The sequence below is a fragment of the Hyperolius riggenbachi genome, chromosome 11, assembly GCF_040937935.1.
Source record: "Hyperolius riggenbachi isolate aHypRig1 chromosome 11, aHypRig1.pri, whole genome shotgun sequence".
Classification (NCBI taxonomy): domain Eukaryota; kingdom Metazoa; phylum Chordata; class Amphibia; order Anura; family Hyperoliidae; genus Hyperolius; species Hyperolius riggenbachi.
This window is the reverse complement of record NC_090656.1, coordinates 180,206,581-180,228,809: the sequence shown is the minus strand read 5'-3', so window position 1 is coordinate 180,228,809 and position 22,229 is coordinate 180,206,581. Positions and strand designations below refer to the sequence as shown.

The window sequence follows — 22,229 nt, the reverse complement described above, 5'->3', positions numbered from 1 at the left end:
AACATTTTTAAAGCAATTTAAAAGCCACTTCCGGTTTTCTATCCTGATATCCAAATCTGCCGGATATTGAGGTCAGATAACCGATTCGGATTGGAAAATGTTGAACTCGGATATCCGACCCGGATCGGAAATCGGGGTATCCGGATCCGAATCGGATCCGGATTTTGAAAAGGGGTATCCGAGCAGCACTGCTTACTAAAAAACAGACTGCCATTTTTCCAATCCATGGGTAGCTCTCCATTCCACACAGAACCTTACTGCCCATCGCATCCACCTCTTCTAATTCACTGGATACTGTTCCTGTCTATCAATTCCTCCACTGGATGCCAATTACCCAAAACATTTGGTTCAAACATTGAGGTTCACTAACTCTCCCTCTTCATCTCTATACTTGATTTCTACACCTCACTACTCTCTAGATTGTAAACTTGCAAGGGAAGGTCTTCCCCCTCATGTGTCTAGTTTCTGCTGTACTTTGTCTATCACATGAATATACACCAGTACTGATGATGTTGTAAACTACAAATCCACTACATATGTACAAGTATACTGTACTTGTCAGTGTTCTCCCCAGGCTCTTTTAGGCGGGTGCTCCACCCGGCTAGTTATGGTGACCACCCGGCTGTCATTGGCTCACCTCCTGCTATACTGTAAGCAGAGTTGTGCAGAGAAGCACCAGCCCTGCATTCTATCATCTTGCCCCACCCGGCTACTTTTTCATGCCACCCGGCTGGAAAAGAAATTCTGGGGAGAACACTGCTTGTGTTTCTAAATGCTATGATTGTACTGTGCATTTAAGTCAGTGCTAGGCCGAAAATACGCATGAGCGTAATTACGCATCGTAATTCAATGCAAATTTACGCGTAAGCGCTACGCGTAACTTACGGTCTTACACGTAATTATTTACGCGTAAGCAGTTAAGTGGTATCGTAATTACGCTGTCTACCGTAATTGCTAGGTATGCATAATTTTACGAAGACTTACGCGTAATTTTACGTGTAATTACTAACGTAAAAACTCCCCTTTTCTAAGAGTAGCCAATCAGTCAACATCCTAAGCAACCAATAGTATCTTCTCCCGCCCTTCAGTATATAAGCGTACGTTTTGACGCATACGAATGATGTGTACGCAATAGCTGTCACATTGATGGCTATTGCGTACACATCGTCCGTATGCGTCAAAAAGTACGCATTAATGGGTATTACGGCACTACGCGTAATCGTAGCGTAAGCGCCTACATTACGGTACATTTACTGCATAAATTAACGCGTAATTACAGTGATGAACCGTAGATAATGTCCTACGCCGTAACCGTAATAGCGTAAAATTACGCGTAATGATCCGTAAGCGTAGATTTTTCCATTACGACCAGCACTGATTTTTGCCGCAATAGTAGCCTAGGGGGTGCTATTGTGGATGGGAACACGTACAATTACTCGCATTCCCATGCCTGTCGGCCGGTGACAGCGAAACCGGAAGTCATCGCCGGCGGGTCCAGGAGCATCGGAGCGGAGCTGCGAGGGCACCGATCAGCTGCAGGGGGCTGAGGGAAGCCCCAGGTGAGTTAAACTCATTTTTTTGGTCAGACTTAAGTATCCCTTTAAGTACTTACCATATTTTTTGGGAAGATAAGATGCACCTTTTCTCCCCTAAAATTTGGGGAGAAAAGTGGGTGCGTCATATTCCAAACATATGCAAAAATTAATGCAGAGTGTGCAGGGAGCTTACACCATACTTTACCTGCTCCTGCCTCCGCGATCCTCTCCCACTGGTTTTGCATCTTCTGCCATCCTCTCCAACATGCTTTCTCCATCTTCTTCTCCTGGCAGTGCGCTACTCTTCAGTGTAGGCAGGGACACCAGTCACCTACCACTGATCAGAACAGCTGGGTCCTCCATACCGCTCCCTCCATATACGCTGCCCCTGTAAACTAGCCGCGCACATGCGCCAGGGGTCACGCATGCTCAAGCTTTAGGTACATTTTGAGCCCTTGTCGCCCATGCAGGCAGGTATAACCAGAATATGGAGCCCAGACTGTGTGAGGCATAGTTCCCTGAGCCATATGGTCCACGACATTGGAGTTCTGCCAAAGAGCGGTAACAAAGCCTAACCCTTCTCTCTCAGAGCACATGTCCATATCATGGACAAGAAGTATTCCCTACCACCTCATATTCATGTGTTAACCATCCTGATGCTTTTGAGTGTAATCTGGTCATTACACTGGCCAATGTGCTTACCAACAGGAACCTCCCTAGTAAATTCCTTGGCAGAAGTGTTACGAAGATGTAGAGCAGCATGCAGCGTGATATCTGGAGCTTGGCTATTATACAATTCCGCCCAGTACCCTCACAACATACAGTGGCAATATCTAGAGTTGGGCTGTATATTAACTGAACCCTGGCATTGATACCTGGAGCTCAGCTGTATGAACCCGGTATACCTGCTGTTCAAGGTGGGAAACCAGATTACCTTGCCATGCATGTTCAGTTTAAATGATTCAATTATTTGGTGGAACTAGATGGCATTGGTAGTAATGGGAGACATATTGGTGGCACTGAGGAGACATTGCATTTGTGGTTTATAATAGTGTCACTGGAGGTGTTTACTTCTACACCAAATTGATTAGCAGCACTATTATGGATGCTTGTTCCGATTCAGTGGAAATTCAATTTGTATATTTCCGATCGGAAATTGGCATTTTTGATCAGAACTCGGAAATTAGAAAATGGAAATCGGATTTCTGTGGATATTACTGCAACACGGTAATTTTAGCTCAATCACAGAACTCGGAAGCACTGGAGATTTGGGCGCAGCGGGCGCCACCATAGACCGTAATAGGAATTATGGCTATAGTGGCGCACAGTGATCAACTTTGGCGCCATCAGAAGATGGAGCTGAAGTTACTTTTAAAACACTGTAATTCAGCTGCCAGCAATAGCTGGAGCCCGAATTACATCATTCCCCACCATCCATGTGGACCTGGAGGGGGAGTAGTATTTAACACCGCCGGGAACTTGTGCAGCAGCAGGATAAGCCATACCGGCTGTGTCCTGCACCCAAGTCTCCCGGTGGCAAAATCACAGGGACGCATCAGAGAATGCAAATAATTACCAATAAACACTCCTCAGAAAATGGAAAACTGATTTCTGCAGAAACACTGCATTACCACAACTTGGTAATGTTAACCCAATCACAGTACTCAGAAGGACTGGGTCAATCAGAGAATGCAAAATTAACTCGGAAGTATTTAGCCAATCAGAGAATGTAAAAAAATGAGCCTCAACATCTGAGAAACTGACCATGCATGTAAGGGGGGATATTAATACTCACAATACCACTGACAAACAATGTGTATAGAAAGCATTATGTCCCCATCAGTACAAAAAAAATCCACCCATTTTTATTTGGCCCAAAATCCTTTCATTTGTGCTAAGTTGCCATTTAAGTAACATTGATTATTTTTCTTGTTTGTCATTAGAACATGCACATTTTTGTTAGCACGTGAATTGTTATGCTTAATGTATTAATACCTACACAATTCCATACAGATATTTCTGTATACAGTAGACTTGGCTGTGATAAATGCATATCATTTCACATGCAGCCTTATTGTATAATGAATTTACATATCCTATTCTTTCTCTTGTTATTCACTCAGTTAATACTGCACCCTCTAGCCACTATGAAAAAAATGAACCATCAACAAGTATTTAATGCATATACAGACCACATTAGACAAATTTCCTCTACAGCAATGCGTTGATAAATGAATTGTCTCGTGCTAATGCAAGAATAATCAATTTAGAATGCTTATGACAATTAACGACGCTTGTGATAAGCTTACAATGGACCATGCTTTGTCAGCCTTGATTTGGCTAAAACTTACACTAATAGGTTCATTTTTCTTCTGAAAGGTATCCGTTCGAGACAAGCCTATCGATTAATATGAATTATGCATGCATAAAAGGATTAATGCCATTCATCAGAGAATTTAATTTTATGATAGCGTTAAGAGGTTATAGCAGATTATATGAACAATTACTTTTCTGGGCTACGGTGATGGACAATTTCAGTTCAGAGGATAAGGTTATTAAATAAAACGCAAATTGACATGTTTGGCATATTCACGACAACCTGTGTTTTCAAATTTTAGTTGACGACCATAAACAGTTATTGATCTTGTAATGGCAGCTAAAGGAAAACACAAACATTAATCTTTTCTTGCGGTAGCTAAGTGTAAAGTATAGGAAGTCTGTTTGAGAAGGTAAGTATGTTATTTTCCTGTGACCATATACAGAAAGCTTAAATCATCCCATCAGGCAGTTAGATATTTAGAAGGGAGCCTAAAGTGAGACAAAAACGGAAGCTGCCATTTTCATTTCCTTTGCAAATGCAATTTCAATCACACTCAGTAAATACCTCATTTAATGTGATTGAATTTTGGCAGGGAACACACTAAGCAGAAACGCTAGCATTGCGTAAAACGCAGCGTGCACATGTATAATGGTAAGTCAATGGGACGCATAAAAATACGTATGTGTTTTAAAACGCTGGTTTTGTTGCATATTTTCAAAAACGCATAATAAATGCACATAATGAAAGTCAATGGTGACGCAATGTATTGAGTTTTGTATGCGTTGTGCATGCATTTTTATTTAAAAAAAACTTTTTTTTCTGATGTATTTCCGCTTCCTGTTGACTTCCTGGTGATTTGCATAAAACACATAAAAAAACACGCATGAAAAACACATACAAAACGCACAAAAATCACATGTGCGGGGAAAAAAAACGCAAAATGCAAATGCACAGAAAACGAAATAAAGGCGCACAATACAGAAAAACACATCCTTTCACGCACTGCCAAGTGTGCACCCAGCCTAAAGTAAAAAAAATTATCATTTCCGGAAATTGGATTTCTGAAGAAATACGGCATTACCACAGCTCGGTAATTTTAGCGCAATCACAGAACTTGGAAGCATTGGACCAATCAGAGAATGTAGAGTCAACTCAGAAGTATTTGACCAATCAGAGGATGCAAAAAAACGACTAAAGAAGAGAGTCCTCAGAAATCGGAATACGGAAATCCCCAGAATTGGTAGTCGGCATTGACGGAAATCAAAATTTCCACGGAATCGGAAATCGGCAATTCCGACCATCTCTATTTTTTTATGAACATCTTTCATTAGATCCTTCAATTTGTGTCAAGAAACTGCTACTGAATGGAGCAGGGTTATGCAAATGCCCTCTAGATTTGTCTTAGATCTTATCTGAGTGTGATTACATAATCCTTTTCTGAATAAAGGCTCATACACACGTCCAACTTAATGCACAATCAACCACACATGACCAACCACACATCAAGTTGTTTACATGACAAGTACGTACACACACGCCAACCAACTAAACAACCAACTCACTTAAATACTATGCGCACAAGCTAAAGAAGAAACTGCACAACATGTCTGCATTCAAAAACAACAAAGTTGTTCAAAAGACTTGTATACAAATTCCAGTTATCATGATAGTTGGTCAGATTGATCCTCCGGTTGGATCTGAGAAACAACCTGTTATCAGTTGGTCATCCGGTTGTTTGCCAGCTGTAAACACCTTCAATTTATCTTCCAACGGACAAGTATGGAAGATAGTTGGACAGATTGTTGGTAGGTGTGTATGAGCCTTAAGTCTGAAAGCCCATGAGCCCTCTTTCTCCTGACCATCGCCTCCCAATTGATTTCTTCTTAAATACATTTTAATTACTAAGTGCTGGGAGATATATGTGCGTTGTGTGTGTGTGTTTATACAGGGACAATGGTTAAGTTAAAATTTTGTGTGTATGTGTTTATACAGGGACAATGGTTAAGTTAAGATTGCCCATGATCCCCTACTGATTGGCTGGTACTTGAATGAATGTTGACTTCAACACTGTAAAAACTATATTTAAAGGTAGAGTTCTCAAGTCGGCACTGCAATGCGAATACAAACTGCTGCTCAAGACTTTTTCCCCAGTAAGAAAGCAGCAGCGTGCTCTTAATGTGGTTATGTAAACGGGTCCAGTAAACTTCAATAGAAGAAAAAGAGCAACTGGCACTGCTGCTACTAGATTTTATTGGTTGCGTGAGAAGTGGTCAAATTACATCTGTATGGTGCATGTATTGAAATGGATGTAAACGAGTAACATCCCGGGGGTTCTGGAGATAAGTCTCTGCCAATGGGTGAGGGCACAAAAAGCCTGACGAACATTTCACACCATGTGTCGCTTCTTCCGAAGATGTGTCTCACAACCAGTCTGAGCTTTTTGGTGAGAAGTCCAAAGTAAGCCTCTTTAAAGATAAAAATCAGAATGAGAATCATGTTAGAACTGCTGCAAAATCATATAGTCAATTTTTTTCCATGATTTCACCGCAATTCTCATTCAAGTGAATGGGTGAGTGTTTTCAAAACGCTGGCAAAATGCTGGCAAAAAACACTGCAAGTGGGTTTGAGCCCTTAGGCCTTGTTTCCATCTGTCTGCTTTTCAGTAACATGTATCAATCTCTAATACTGCTGTGCTGATAAAAAGCAGACAGAAACGGACAGAAGCGCACAGATGGAAACAAGGCCTAAAACTGAACCAAATAAGCACATGCCAAAATGACAGTTACCCTAAACACAAAGCAAAGACAACCCAGGAGTGTCATATACTGTAGATGCTGTGAGGTCCTTGAGTGGCCAACCAGAACCCAAACTTCAAGTTAACCGACTAGAGTATCTTAAATTAACAGTATCCTTTAAACATGACATAGTTTGAGAGAATCAGTTGAGATGAATGTAAAAAAAATCCCAATTAAAGGTTAGTGAAGTTTATCATCATAAAAAAAACGTTCTAGTTTTCAGTCACTGCCACATCTGTTTCAACTACAATTGGTGGTGAGAAGAGGGTCTAAATACTTGCACCATTGTGATCACCCCCTAGTGAACATTGCCTACTCAGTCTAAACTGCCTCCACAGAAAATAATGAACTGTGCTATTTTCAATGTGACAACAATGATAAATGATGGTGTTGTGCAGCTTGAGACATCACATTAGCCAACACCACAACAGTTAAGCTGCAGTGTCAGATCAGAATTAAGAACACTGGGTTCAGTGCTCTTCAATTTATTTATTAATGACCTAGTAGATGCAGTAGAAAGCCATGTTGCTATTTTTGCAGATGATACAAAATTGTGAAGAATCATCAACTCTCAGGAAGATAGTGACATATTGCAACAGGATCTGAATAGGATGGCTATATGGGTACATAAATAGCAGATGAAATTCAATGTTGAAAAATGTAAAGTCATGCATTTTGGTTGTACCAATGGTCTAGCACCATACAAGACTTAGGAGTACTTATCTACAACAAGTTAAATAATCATATTCAATGCCAAGCTGCTGCAGCTAAAGCTAATACATATTTGGGATGTCATAAAAGGGAAATAAAAACTCGAGATGCTAGCATAATATTGCCCCTGTTTAACTCTCTAGTAAGGCCACATCTGGAATATGGAATTCAGTTCTGGGCACCACATTACAGAAAAGATATTTCAGTCTTAGAGCAGGTGCAGAGACGAGCAACACAATTGATATGTGGGATGAAAGGTCTCACTTACCAAGAAAGGTTAGATAAACTGGGTTTATTCAGTCTAGAGAAAAGACGCCTTAGAGGGGATCTAATTAACATGTATAAATACATCAGAGGGCAATATAAATGCTTGGTGGATAAGCTTTTCCTCCTTAGGCCTTCTTAAAGGATTAGAGGACATGATCTGCGCAAGGAGGAAAAATGTTTTAGCCATTTATTTAGGAAAGGGTTTTTTGCAGTAAGAGTGATTAAGATGTGGAATGCATTGCCACAGGAAGTAGTTATCACAAATTCTATATCTGCATTTAAAGGGGGCTTAGATGCTTTCCTTGCATTGAAAGACATCCATGGCTATGATTACTAGGTAATGCCCAGTGGCAGTGGTGTAGCTACAAACCTCTGGGCCCCGATGCGGAATCTGGATGTGCCCCCCCCCCCCCCGGCAACAACAGCCCCCCCTCCCCCGACAACACCCGACGGATGCACACACATATCAAAATCCCTATAGCCAGCTATAGGTACCCCCAGTATAGGTAGTCAGGCATAGGTAAGCCAGTATAGTTGCCCCCGGTATAGGTGAGATAGGCAGGCGCCGCCGGTATAAGTTAGATAGATAGGTGCCCCCAGTACAGGTTAGCTAGGTGGGTGCCTCTAATATAGGTAGCCAGAATAGTTGCCCCCAGCGTAGGTTAGATAGGTAGGTGCCCCCAGTATAGGTTAGTTAGGTAGGTGCCTCCAATATAGGTAGCCAGTTTAGTTGCCACCTGTATAGGCTAGCTAGGTGCCCCCAATACAGGTTAGATAAGTAAGTGCCCCCAGTATAGGTTAGATAGGTAGGTGCCCTCAGTATAAATTAGATTAGGTCGGTGCCCCCTAGTATAGGTTAGATTAGGTAGCTGCCCCCCAGTATAGGTTAGATTAGGTAGCTGCCCCCCAGGATAGATTAGGTAGCTGCCCCCAGGATAGATTAGGTAGGTGCCCCCCAGTATAGGTTAGATGAGGTAGCTGCCCCCCAGGATAGATTAGGTAGCTTCCCCCCAGGATAGATTAGGTAGCTGCCCCCCAGGATAGATTAGATAGCTGCCCCCCAGGATTAGGTTAGAATAGGTAGGTGCCCCCCAGGATAGATTAGGTAGCTGCCCCCCAGGATTAGGTTAGATTAGGTAGCTGCCCCCCAGGATAGATTAGGTAGCTGCCCCCCAGGATAGATTAGATAGCTGCCCCCCAGGATTAGGTTAGAATAGGTAGGTGCCCCCCAGGATAGATTAGGTAGCTGCCCCCCAGGATTAGGTTAGATTAGGTAGCTGCCCCCAGGATAGATTAGGTAGCTGCCCCCCAGGATTAGGTTAGATTAGGTAGCTGCCCCCCAGGATAGATTAGGTAGCTGCCCCCAGGATAGATTAGGTAGGTGCCTCCCAGTATAGGTTAGATTAGGTAGCTGCCCCCCAGAATAGATTAGGTAGCTGCCCCCCAGGATAGATTAGGTAGGTGCCCCCCAGTATAGGTTAGATTAGGTAGCTGCCCCCCAGGATTAGGTTAGATTAGGTAGCTGCCCCCCAGGATAGATTAGGTAGCTGCCCCCAGGATAGATTAGGTAGGTGCCTCCCAGTATAGGTTAGATTAGGTAGCTGCCCCCCAGAATAGATTAGGTAGCTGCCCCCCAGGATAGATTAGGTAGGTGCCCCCCAGTATAGGTTAGATTAGGTAGCTGCCCCCAGGATTAGGTTAGATTAGGTAGGTGCCCCCCAGGATAGATTAGGTAGCTGCCCCCAGGATAGATTAGGTAGGTGCCCCCCAGTATAGGTTAGATTAGGTAGCTGCCCCCCAGGATTAGGTTAGATTAGGTAGGTGCCCCCCAGGATAGATTAGGTAGCTGCCCCCAGGATAGATTAGGTAGGTGCCCCCCAGTATAGGTTAGATTAGGTAGCTGCCCCCCAGGATTAGGTTAGATTAGGTAGCTGCCCCCCAGGATAGATTAGGTAGCTGCCCCCAGGATAGATTAGGTAGGTGCCTCCCAGTATAGGTTAGATTAGGTAGCTGCCCCCCAGAATAGATTAGGTAGCTGCCCCCCAGGATAGATTAGGTAGGTGCCCCCCAGTATAGGTTAGATTAGGTAGCTGCCCCCCAGGATTAGGTTAGATTAGGTAGGTGCCCCCCAGGATAGATTAGGTAGCTGCCCCCAGGATAGATTAGGTAGGTGCCCCCAGGATAGATTAGGTAGGTGCCCCCCAGTATAGGTTAGATTAGGTAGCTGCCCCCCAGGATTAGGTTAGATTAGGTAGGTGCCCCCCAGGATAGATTAGGTAGCTGCCCCCAGGATAGATTAGGTAGCTGCCCCCCAGTATAGGTTAGATTAGGTAGGTGCCCCCCAGGATAGATTAGGTAGCTGCCCCCCAGGATAGATTAGGTAGCTGCCCGTCCCCATAATGGAGGGGGGGGGCCGCAGCCGCGGGGAGGGCAGCCCGACCTCTCCCTCCCTTCCTCTCCCCAGGGCCCCCCCTCAGATGCAGAGTGAGCGGCTCACGGAAGCGCTGTAGGCAGAACTCACCTCCGTCCCTGGTTCCAATCGCCGCTGATCTCCTCTCTGGCTGGCTCTGCATAGATGCTTACACACGCAGCTTCCTGTTTAGCCGGAAGCTGCGTGTGTAACAACATCTATGCAGAGCCAGCCAGAGAGGAGATCAGCGGCGAGTGGAACGCAGGGAGGTGAGTTCTGCCTATAGCGCTTCCGTTAGCCGCTTACTCTGCATCTGAGGGGGGGCCCCGGGGAGAGGAAGGGAGGAAGAGGTCGGGCTGCCCTCCCCGCGGCTGCGGCTCCCTCCTACCAGCGCGAACGGGCGCATGGCCCTCCAAACGGAGATGGGCCCCCCGGGCCCCTCCCCCGCCTCCTCAGGAGCCGGGCCCGGTCGCCAAGGCGACCGCTGCGACCACGGGCCCTACGCCCTTGCCCAGTGGTGTTGATCCAGGGATTTTATCTGATTGCCATCTGGAGTCGGGAAGGAATTTTTTTCCCTTTTGGGGCTAATTGGACCATGCCGTGTAAGGGTTTTTTTCACCTTCCTCTGGGTCAACAGGGATATGTGAGGGAGCAGGCTGGTTTTGTACTTTATTTTCTATTTGGAATCGATGGACGTATGTCTTTTTTCAACCCAAATAACTATGTAATTATTCTCAAACAGGCTTATAATTGATTTAACTTTTTCATTTATGATGTCATATTTCAGCTTTTCAAGTTTAGGAATTAGTACCTAGAATATTTAAAGGTTTTTTGTGTTCTCAAGATAAAATGGTAAAATGGACCTATAATCTAAATCTGATTCCCTCCACATATAATGGCATGGGCTGCCTGGTTGGTTGCCTCTGTGAAACCATTGCCTCGGATAGAGGATTGTGCTGCTTATTCTGTTACGTTTGCTGGTTGTTATGGCTAATATGAGCAAATGAAATGTTTTTTTATTAGCACCATAAAACAAACAAGAAATGCAATAGCATATTATGCTTTTACTTGCACTTTACATATAAACAGAACGCTTTTCTACCTTTAGGTTTACATTAAAGACAACCCGAGGCAGGTTTTTTAAATCTTAAAGGACAACCAAGGTGACGTGACATGATGAGATAGACATGAGTATGTTCAGTGCCAAGCACCCAAATAACTAGGCTGTGTTCCTTTTTTCTTTCTCTGCCAGAGGTTTGCAAGTGACAGTTTCTGTGCAGGTCGTACTGGGTCAGACTATATAGCATCACCCTGACTGATAAGTAATTATAGCCATAAAACACTTCCCTGCCAGTAAATGGCTTCTGAGAGCAGGACAAAAATATAAAAAGGGTCAATCATTCATAGATCTGAGCTCTGACAAACTTCAATGAAGGCTTCATTGAGCAGAGACAATGAAACAGTAAAAACGTAAAAATTAGATTTAAATATAAAATAAAACTGTGGGATATAAAAAAAAAAGTCATTTTAGGTGAAGGAGGATAGATACAATTGTTATTCTCATCAATTTATTTTCATCTCGAATGTCCTTTAAGAGGACACAGAGGCATGTTCTGTGCACAATCACATGCCTCTGTGTGTCTCTATTGCCCCCGCTAGTCCCCCCACCCCAGGGGTCTGCTGTGTTCCCCTAAAAATATCGACAGGCTAGCGGCAATCTGCTTGTTGCTAGCCTGATGTTTACCTGGCAGCCTGGCAATATTTTTTTTACAACATCGCCTCCTCCATAGCGTAGTTCCCCCTACTGCTCTCCGCCTTGCTAGCTTACTCCAATCAGAAGCCAAGCTGCGGCCCAGGAGTACTTCCTCTTAAGATTTAAAAAACCTGCCTCTGGTTCTCTTTAAGGGAGAATTTCACCTACTAGCAGCACAGGAGGAGATTAATATTTCATATGCAATAAAGAAGAAACTTCTTGGAAGATTGACGTACATGAAATTGTCACTGGGCAGACTCCATCCACTATTGCTCTTTAAACACTGAATGGTGGACCAGCTAGATGATTGAGTACTGTATAATCTTTTATAAAAATAAATAGTCCAATGACTGAAAGGTTAAGCAGGAAGCACAGAGGTAGAAATGTCACATGACTATGCCTCTGTACTTCCTGCTAGCCTAAGGAAGGCAGAGTGGAGCCAAGTTGAATTCAACTGGAGAAATGGTCAATGGGATTCAAATAAGCAGGAGATGAATGTCATTGTCCCACTTCCAATCTGCATATCATTAGCAAGACATTTGCATAAAGGAATCAAAAATTATTTACAATCCAGAAGGTTTGCTCATCAATGAAAATGGGAATCAAACTCACTCTAACAGAAGATAAGTAATATGCTAATAATTCGAGCCTACATGAAAATTTAGAACAAATTGTATTTAGTTTAAGATTGGCCTGATCCAGATTGTCAGGAAGCACATTTAACTCCCCCAATTCCAAGATGCATACAATTTCCATTTAATTTGCATGCAGACCAGAGATATTATCCTCTCTTTGGCTATCTCATATGTGTATATCCATACTAATTTATGGCAGTGAGTTTATTTCTTAAAGTGGAAAGACCAGAAGTTTGTTAGCACATCGTATGCAACTTCTAGTTATTTATTCTTCAGTGTATGTGTCAAACACCAAATGTGTGTGCTAACCAACTTCTGGACTTTCTGCATATTACATTTGGATGTTGCTTCACATCCAGGTTATGCACCCAAAGAATCCTTGGTAAGGTGTGTCACTCCACAAAACCCCTTAGGCCTGGTTCACAGAGTTAAAAAAACGGATGTTAACCTATGGAACCGTTCACATCCGTCCATTTAAAGGAATCCATTCAGCACGATCCTCTGAACGGACCGCAAGTTTCCTGCACCACCAATTTTTCCGGAATGGAAATGAAAGCTTAAGTGCTGCATTAAAGGCAATGAGAAAACGCAATGTTTCTTCACTAGTGCGGACAGTTGTAAATAGTGGGGTCCTGGGGGGGGGGGGGGGGATGTGGGGAAATGAAATGGAGGCAGTGGAACAGAAACGGAGTGAAAATGGATCCGATTGACCAGTGATCAGATCCGTTTTTATGGACCAGTTTGCCACTTCAACGCAAGTATGAACCTGCAGTTCAATGTAATTCAAGTCCACTGCATTCTCCAATAAAAACAATATGCTTCTATAAAGGGAAAATACTATACATAGCGTAATACTGTTTTAGCTAAATCATACATCCAACTCCATGCAGTGTGAATCAAGTGCCAACACACATGATCCCTCCACCCCACAATCAGGGAGGCTCACCGAATTGTAGCCACCTCGTTTTTCAGGTGGATCTCGCGCTCAATCTGTATGCTTCACTACGACCACTTCAGTGAACAATACCAGGGTCATGTATCAAATTCTATTTACTCTTCAGTAAAACTTCTAAAACATATAAAAAGCTTCAATCCGTAACATATTTAAAATTACAGCTCCTCATCTACGCTTCTCCAGCCAATTAAAAACTTACAAGCTCCCACAAACAAAGAGGCATATCGTAGTGGCATTCCTAGGGCCCTGGGAAGTTTGTGCATCTGTATTTCTGGGCGGCATCTCGCTCACCAACAGGAGACTGGCAGGCATCAGGCTGTACAGGAGGCTGGATACCATCAGGCTGGACAGGAGGCTGGATACCATCAGGCTAGAAAGGAGGCTGGATACCATCAGGCAGGACAGGAGGCTGGATACTATCAGGCTGGACAGGAGACTGGATACCATTAGGCTGGACAGGAGGCTGGGCACCATCAGGCTGGACAGGAGGCTGGATACCATCAGGCTGGACAGGAGGCTGGATACAATTAGGCTGGACAGGAGGCTGGATACCATTAGGCTGGACAGGAGGCTGGATACCATTAGGCTGGACAGGAGGCTGGCACCATCAGGAGCATTGCAGCATATTGAGGCAACTGGATAGCAGCTAAAGTCTGTGACATCTGGACAGCAGCAGAAGTCTGACGGCTGGGCAGCAGCAGAAGTCTCTGACGGCTGGGCAGCAGCAGAAGTCTGTGACGGCTGGGCAGCAGCAGAAGTCTGTGACGGCTGGGCAGCAGCAGAAGTCTGTGACGGCTGGGCAGCAGCAGAAGTCTGTGACGGCTGGGCAGCAGCAGAAGTCTGTGACGGCTGGGCAGCAGCAGAAGTCTGTGACGGCTGGGCAGCAGCAGAAGTCTGTGACGGCTGGGCAGCAGCAGAAGTCTGTGACGGCTGGGCAGCAGACTGGAAAACTTCAGGCAGTGCAGCAGGCAGATTAGCTTTGGACAGGACAGCAGGCTGAATGACTTCAGACAAAATGGCAACAGGCTGGTATGGCTTCAGACAGGGTGGCAAGAGGCTGGATAGCAAGTCTCTGTGAATGAGAAAGACCAGGAGCCCAATGGTGCAGTATCGCTAGACAAAGTGATGTAAGCACATGTGTATTAGTATTATACTCACAAGGGTGACTGGCAAAACTTGCAACCACTATCTGAGCCAGCGGGAAAAAAAAACGTTCCCCGCTCAGTGTTCCAAGTCTGTTGGCACAGATGCTGGTCAGTCAATATCCTGGATTAGTTGCGAGGACTAAAGGTTCTCGTGACTAAAAAACCCCTATGGGGTATGGACTATGCTAAAAAAAAAAACACTGGTGGAGGTGCCCTTGATGATATGATACTACTAGATGTTGTATATTTGAGAATCGTAATTTCTTACCTTCTCAGATGGACAAACCATTATTTAATGGAACAATAATGTTTAATCATGCATGGGTCTGGGCCCACTTACTCATGTCAATACAAGTGCCTGTAGAACTTTTGAACACTAATGCGAGTGCCTGAAAATCATATCAACAAGGACGCTTCCACCAGTGTTTCTTTAGCATAGGAAAAAAATAATTTATAGTGAATTTTACTCTAGGAGAAATGTGTATCATATTTGTATTAACAATTTTTTTTACCATAGTGGCCCTTTAAGTCTAAATTTAGATGATTAAAAAGAAGATCTGGCCATAGCAAAAACATGGATCCCCTCTTTCAGAAATTCAGCATAAAGAATTCATCTTGCCTACAACTAAAAATGAGGCCTATAACAGTGTTTAAACGTTGTGTATGTACAATGAATTAATCTTGTTATAATGGCCAGTGGCTTGAACAAACTGTCCATATGACAAAATGAAACCATTCAGGAAGTGCCATAACTGTGGCTGAGTCATGTTTAAAAAGAAATCATATATACAGACCCTAATGGGTCATTAGAGTGAGGGACAACCCCCTAATTTGTACTGGTGGGAGAAAGGTACATAATACTCTTAAGGGAGACAGAAGATCTCAGCAAGACTCTACAATTAGGTGTGGGTGAAATATGACATATGGAAAAAGTGAATGCTAAAAGCTGACATGCACACAATCCTCGAATCGTACTGAACTGCCCCTAGCAACTTGTGTCCTTAATAATCAGCTGTCAGATTTGAATATGGCAAAACAAATAGATGCAGCATTGTGACCTCAAGAGATGAAACCCAGTAAGATATTTATAGAGAGTTTCTCTGATTAATTATATCTATTAAATTCCATTCCAATCCTCTAAGGCTTGGACATGTGTATTGCATATGCTAAGCTAAATGTTATCAACTATTTTTCCTATATACCAATAGCGAAAACCACTGTAGGAGAAAAGACTGTTTCTCTGAAGTTCAGGCTAACAAAGGGTTAGTGGAGTGAATTTTTATAATCAGTTTGTGTTACTTGCCATAATATTAGCCTAACATATCTTTGTATAACTATTAGTTTTAAGTTTTCAAGTTATGCATTACAATTGGTAGGAATTTTAGTGTTTTTCTATTAGTTTTAAAAGATTATTATTTTTACAGGACACAAAAGCAAATGTCATAGTTTGTCACAAGTCCTACAATGCATTGTAGGAGTCTGACATCCACAGTCATGACTCATAAAGGCAAATGCATTGTGGGACTTGTAGTTCCGTAACAGCTGGAGGGCCGAGTTTGCCCATGGCTGGGTTAGACATTAAGAATAGTATTCAAGTATTTTAAAGAGAGATCCATGAAAACAAAATATCAGCCATAACCAGGGGCCTGGGGTGAGATGGATATGGAAGCTGACATCTTTATTTTCTTTTAAACAATGCAAATTACCAGGCAGTCCTGCTGATCCTCTGCACCTAATACATTTAGACATAGACACTTAACAAGCATGCAGATCAAATGTTTCTGACTGAAGTTTGACTAGGTTAGCAGCATGCATGTTTCAGGTATGCGATTCAGACACCACTGATGCATGAATGCATTAAAAGGAAATAAATATGTCAGCTTACATGTCTTTCAGTGCAGGTGTACTTTAACTATAGTGCTGATCTCAAACTGAATCAGTCAACCCCAATCTAAGCTCTAACCTCTCATAGACCATTTCTGTGGGGGTTTTTTTCTCTCTTTCTCTTCTTCCCATCCACTCCTTGCAAGTTGGGTTGGGAAGACCTCATCCTCAGAACACTACCACTTTCCGAGTTCGGCAAATAAAGAATAATACAAATGGTAGAAAATTGACAAAATATCTTATTGCATTAATGTGATTGTGTTAAACCACCGCCAACATGTTTAAATAATATGATGCTCACTGACAACTGATATCAATGTATAAAATTGGACCAGAACATTTGTTATCTGTTCTACCGTGTTAAAACTTTTTGTTACAAATTTCGGAATAGAAAAAAAAGATGTCCATGTGGTCCTACTTTAATCATTTTGTCATCCTTACCAAGACATTTTAAGTATACATCTTGAGAATTAAAAATATAAAATTTGCACAATAAGCATTAATTAGTGCCTTGCTTTGAAAAGCATTGTACTGCTCCAACAGATAGTTGCGGGCTAGGCTGCACATAGCAGAGTGTCCGTAGATCCTTACCAGCCTACCACCTAAAGCCTTGTACACACACTAGATAGGTCTCAGTGGGTGTACAGCAGCCATCAGTTTCCCTCAATGCATCACCGACTGATCAGCCTGGCATACTGTCTCAGCCAAGCACAGGCCATGGGCATTGCTTTACTCAGAATAGCAGACATCTAAAAAGACAGCAAAGCCTTGGAGTTTTCAGGACATTGAGAGTATAAACACATTAAAAAAAATAATATAACTTAATTGCTGTTCTTTAGTAAGTCTGAAATATCAAAACATCTTAAAATCCCATACAAGATCTTAAAACCCACATCATCTTGGCAGGCCCGGCCCTAGACTTTTTGCCGCCTGAGGCAATTTTTAAAGAAATCGTCGCCGCCGCCGCCGCCCCCCCCCCTTTCCCCCAAGCCGTTGTTGTGGGGGGCCGCTCGAGCTGGAGGGGATAGCGGGCAGGAAGGGGGTATTGGGCCTAGCGGCGGGGAGGGGGGTCGGACCCCCCCCTCCCTCGCCTGGGTCCCCCCCCTCCGCTCCCCTCCAGCTTTAAAAAGGTCCGTGCTGTGGCTGCAGCTATTCGTAAGAGGCAACGGGCGGGGATTACTCACCTCTTCCTCGTTCCAGGCCAGTGTGCGCTCCACTGACGTCACTTCCTGCGGCATAGCTAACAATGCTAATTGTAGACAGTGGTCTGCCCCTCTCAGCAGCTTGTAAAGTGGATGCAGCCTGGAGTGAATGCCTCAAGCAGGCAGCCAGTCTGAGTGTAAACACAGACTCCTGGTATAGCTAGTTATATTCCAGCAATATTCCAGCTCATTTAGTTACCTGTTACCACCTCAGATCAGCCTATTTCTCCTCATGTCTGCTGCATGCAGTGAGTGACACAGTGACATATATTTGTGAGCTGTGTGACAGAGTAACCAAGCAGCTCAGGGTGACCCAAACTACCATGAGCTGTGTGAGAAATGAATTTTTAAGCACTAGTGGTAATGTGTACACTAATATAGAGTATTAAAAAAAAAGTTGTTTCAATCGATAATACTCCTTTAAGTCAAAATAAAAAAATGATTTTTACTCACCTGGGGCATCCCTCAGCCCCCTGAAGCTGTATGGTGCCCTCGCAGCCTGGCTCCGATCCTCCTGTATATGCTGCTATAGCGTATAACATATATCCTATAGCAGCATAGAGGGTGATATAGCGGCTGGGAATGCGGAGAATCACCCAGCCTGTCGGTGGCTGTCGCCGAACCCGGAAGTAGCCGCTGGCGGGGACAGAAGGATCGGAGCCAGTCTGCGTGGGCACCATACAGCTTCAGGGGGCTGAGGGATGCCCTAGGTGAGTAAAAATCATTTTTTTTTTTACTTTAGTATTCCTTTAAGGTAGATGATGATTATGCTTTATTTAAAATACAGGGGGTAAATGGATGCAAATCTTATCCAACATAGTTCCATTTGCATTGCAAAAGTTAGATTTGTCCTTCTGCTTATAGTTCTTAGTAGTTGAGAAGTTTACTTACTGGGTGTGGTGTCAGATGCAATACCAGAACTGAAACTTCTATTACAGCCACACGACTGGGATAAAAACAGGAAAAAGAAAAATCGGAAAACAATGTAATGCCATTAATTACACGGAAGCATGGATAGTATGAGACAGACAGACCATATGTTAAACCATATGATAGATTCCACAGCATGAAATAAAAATCTTTCAGTTTTTATGATACATCTGGATATTTCTAAAATCCCTTATAATTTATAAGTCTACAGCATCTGGTCATCCACAGTCAATCTTAGTTCTGTTGACATCTGCAACTTTGATTTTCCTTAACTTTCTTTCCAGTGAAGGAAAAGGCTCACTAAATGCCATGAGAGTTCATAGTATACATTAGTGGTGTTACGATGATAGTGTGTATTTGGTAATTGAGTTAAAAAAAAAATTAACCCTTCCCTTTATTTGCACTTGTAATTTATTAGGCATAAGCATAATATTTTTGCTTTAAGAAAATAATGTTTTCTAAAACAGTGATAGTATTTTTCTTTCTTTAGTCGTTCTTCAGGCATTTTGACTTTGTATTGTTTATTATCTTTTGCATTACCCAGGCAAAAAAAAAAAAAGTCAAAATGAATCCACTAAGCTCTGTACTAAATCTGCATTGTCATATATAGCTTGCTTTGTAAACACATGTGAACACAGCATAGATTGTACCTCAGCAGCTTCTGCAGAGGGGTGAGGTGTATTTCCCTTCTCGGCCTCCTATCACACTGAACTGCCCTCAGCCAATGAGGAGCAGTAATGTGGTAGGGGAGATAACAAGCTTTCTTCTCCCCAGCAATGTACCAGAATGGAGCCAGGCTGACTGAGATAAGATTCATTACAGCAGACACATTTATGATTATATTGGAATGCTTGCAATGCAGACAGCATACATAATAAAACACAGAGCAGTGGGTAAATAGCCGTGATAAGCAAAAATGCTCTTTTCACAATCATTTTCACAAACATAATGTTAAATTTGACTTTCAAGCCAAAATTCCATCAAAATTTGTTTTATTTTTCACTTTTTTTGAGGTAAAAATTGAGTTTTCGGCATTAACGGGCTTTTCACAATTTTTCGCCATAAAAATATAGATTTTCTGTGAAAAACGTGAAAATACATTCCAATTTTTTCAGAAAATTTCTCAAAAACAAAAATAGCATTTTCAATGCTAAAATGACTTTGGCGAAAATTTGCAACCAACACTGGCAAATGGAATTTGATTTTACGGCTGGCAAACCCACTTTGAATCATTAAAAAGATAGATCCCTTGCAATTGAAACAATCTGTACACTAACAGCTGGAGGACATAAACATGCTGGTAAAGGGTACCTGAAGGCAATTTAGGAGAGAAAATTAGATGCTCAGTAGAGGGAATGCAAACACAAGGAAAGGCAATGATTACTGGTCTGCAGCATAAAGCCAGTCAGAAACTTTAAAAGCAAAGTCAATGTGCCCAGACCTGCAGTACCAAATCTAGCATGGGCTGAACCAATTACACCATCTCTTATCAAGGAGACTTTCAGTTTCACATAGAACTGTGGTAGTAGGGGCGGCATGGACAGCCAGTCTCCAGGCCCCATCTACCACTAATATGTGACCTGTGAACTACATTACCACTATATGCTTCAAACATAGGTGAGAAATACAGGCTGAGTCTCGAGTGCTGACACTAGGCGGTGGCAGTGCTAAGGACCAGTGGTGCTCATCCGGATTCCAGATATCCGTGTAACCCGGATATCCGAACTTTTTTCCGCTATCTGATTCGGATTCCGGATTTTTTTTAAAATCCGGATAGCCATCTGTGGATATTTGGGCACATAACGCGGATATCCGCGGATATCCAGATCCGAAATACTGTAACTAAGGAGATGACGTCCTGGAGCCAATCAGAGGGCTCCCAGCAGAAGCCCTAGCAACCAATCACAGAGGGGAACCCTGGCCAGCCCCACCTGACCTCTTTGAGCCAATCAGAGGGCTCCCAGCCTAAACCCTGGCACTAAATCACAGAAAGGAACACTGGCCAGCCCCCCTGTATAATAAAAAGGGCTGCCATGATGAGACATATCGTCTTAGCTTGCTGAATGCTCACTGAGCGACATGCTGGTGGCCTACCAAGGGCTGTACACAGTTATACACCTAAAGCTGTTCAGTGATTAACCCCTTCACTACTATCACTACACTATTGTTAAATCGTTAATTAGCTTGATTGATGTCATAGTGTGACAGTCAGAGTGTGTGCTCCAGTGCTGCTGGGCCTAGCAAGGGCTGTACACAGTGATAAGCTGTTCAATGATTAACCCCTTCACTACTATCACTACACTATTGTTAAATCATTAATTCGCTTGCTTGATGTCATTGTATGTCAGTCAGAGTTTGTGCTCCAGTGCTGCTGGCCTAACAGGGGCTGTACACAGTGATAAACCGAAAGCTGTTCAGGGATTAACCCCTTCACTATCACTACACTATTGTTAAATCATTAATTAGCTTGATGTCATTTGTGTGACAGTCAGAGTGCTGTGCACAGACCAGGCCAGCTGCTGCCTGCTGGCCAGCTATTAGCCTTAGGTATAGGTTAGGGATTAGGGGATAAGATTAATGTGTTATTGTGTAGTTAGTACTGTAGTACTGCAGTCAGTGCTAGTAGTTGTTAGAGTAGTAGTACTACTGTTTTAGCTTTCTACAGAACTGCTGTGCTGTGAGCAGTGCCAGTGTGAAAGTTAGTGTGCACTAGTGTCTTCTCCTCTGCTGTCTGACTGTCACTCGGCACTTGGCGTGTATCACTTGCCACGTGTCACGTGGCTCTTGCCACTTGCCAAGTGGCACTTGCCACGTGTCATGTGGCTCTTGCCACTTGCCAAGTGGCACTTGCCACATGTCACGTGGCAAGTGCCACGTGACACTTGACACTTGGCAAGTGCCACGTGACATGTGCCAAGTGCCGAGTGACAGTCAGACAGCAGAGGAGAAGACACTAGTGCACACTAACTGTCACACTGGCACTGCTCACAGCACAGCACGTGACACGTGGCAAGTGCCACATGACACGTGCCAAGTGCCACGTGCTAAGTGCCAATTGCCATGTCCGGCATGCTCCTGGCACACATTACACCTGCTGCTGCTGCATTGCCCTGCTCCTGCTGCCTCTGCAGCTCCCACCGCCAGGCCAGGGTGCCACAGGCCAATGATACCACCTATATTTAACCCAAAACACAATTGCTGCATAATTTTTTGGAGGTGCCTTGGCTGAAAACTGTCATGTCCCAATTGTGCGGTTGGACTTTGGACACATTGTGGGCTGCACGATTGCTGTCTGGAACCTAGGCCTAATGTTAATTGACGGCCATTTTTTTGGGGGGGGGGATTTTAAGTCCCCACATCATCAATTAGTGTACCCCTTTACAAAATAATGATGCTACATGCCTCATATACCATAAAAAAACGTTTTTAAAGCAATGTAAAGGCCACTTCCATTTTTTCTATCCAGATATCCGAATTTGCCCAGATATCACGGGTACTAGAGTCAGATATCCGATTCGGATTGGAAAATGTTTAAATCGGATATCCGACCCGGATCGGATATGTGGGTATCCGGATCCGAATCGGATCCGGATTTTGAAAAGGGGTATCCGAGCACCCCTGCTAAGGTCCCTACCTGTATTGCTCACCTCTTTTTGTTACACTGTAGAGGATAATCCAGGGGCTTCC

At 43.4% G+C, this 22,229-nt stretch overlaps 2 long non-coding RNA genes across 3 annotated transcripts in view; one reads left to right on the top strand and one right to left on the bottom strand.

Annotated features, from left to right (window-relative positions):
• LOC137538173 (uncharacterized) overlaps positions 1-22,229 on the top strand; it is a 42,811-nt gene that overhangs the window by 13,719 nt on the left and 6,863 nt on the right. The window lies entirely within an intron of this gene.
• LOC137538174 (uncharacterized) overlaps positions 14,343-22,229 on the bottom strand; it is a 170,172-nt gene continuing 162,285 nt past the window's right edge. Inside the window, exon 3 of the long non-coding RNA XR_011024699.1 lies at positions 14,343-14,453. This is a non-coding gene — a long non-coding RNA (uncharacterized lncRNA). The remainder of the gene's footprint in view (positions 14,454-22,229) is intronic.